General features: G+C 41.0%; 1 protein-coding gene across 1 annotated transcript in view; it reads left to right on the top strand.

Moving 5' to 3' along the window:
* FBXO9 (F-box protein 9) overlaps positions 1-883 on the top strand; it is a 28,581-nt gene that overhangs the window by 22,429 nt on the left and 5,269 nt on the right. The window lies entirely within an intron of this gene.

Raw genomic sequence — 883 nt, forward strand, 5'->3', positions numbered from 1 at the left:
AGTTTCCCTTGTATTGAATCCCCCTTTCTTCTCTAGCATTATGTGTTGAGATAGTTAGGGTAGGGTTCTCTGTGAGCTCTAGTCCTATCACCCTGTGGCCAACTGTTGCTGGCTCCTCCCCCCGGCTCTGGTAGGCTCCTGAAATCAGGCAGCTTCTGTGGGACAGAGTTGCTGTGAGTGACCTTGGCCATGAGTTTCCGGAGGTCAGAAATGGGGACTTTGTGAGACCCTAGTTGTTTAGGTTTTATCTAGTAAGGATTTAGGAACTCCCACATAGAATGCCTGTTTTCTCTTCAGAATATGATAACAATGAAACCATATGTAGTGTTGATACTTTTGTGTTTTTAGCAACAGTATTTGCAGAAGTGTGATTCTAATGAAGCTTGTCACATTTATTTATCCATTGACGATTTTACCGTTATTGCAAAAAAAGGATGCTTTTTCTGCAGGCTTCACCAACTTATTTTCTCTCTTTTAAAATTCCCAAGTGTTTTTAAGTAGAAGGAAATACTAGCCTTTGAGATTTGACTATTTTATTGTTATTGCAAAAAAGTTATACAGGATGCTTTTTCTGCAAGCTTCACCAACTTATTTTCTCTCTTTAAAAATTCCCAAGTGGCCAAAACCGGTTTGGCTCAATGGATAGAGCGTCGGCCTGCGGACTGAAAGGTCCCAGGTTCGATTCTGGTCAAGGGCATGTACCTGGGTTGCGGGCACATCCCCAGTAGGAGATGTGCAGGAGGCAGCTGATCGATGTTTCTCTCTCATCGATGTTTCTAACTCTCTATCTCTCTCCCTTCCTCTCTGTAAAAAATCAATAAAATATTTAAAAAAAAAAATTCCCAAGTGGTTTTAAGTAGAAGGAAATACTAGCCTTTGAGAT

The sequence above is a fragment of the Myotis davidii genome, unplaced genomic scaffold (genome assembly GCF_000327345.1).
Source record: "Myotis davidii unplaced genomic scaffold, ASM32734v1 scaffold1497, whole genome shotgun sequence".
Taxonomy (NCBI): Eukaryota; Metazoa; Chordata; class Mammalia; order Chiroptera; family Vespertilionidae; genus Myotis; species Myotis davidii.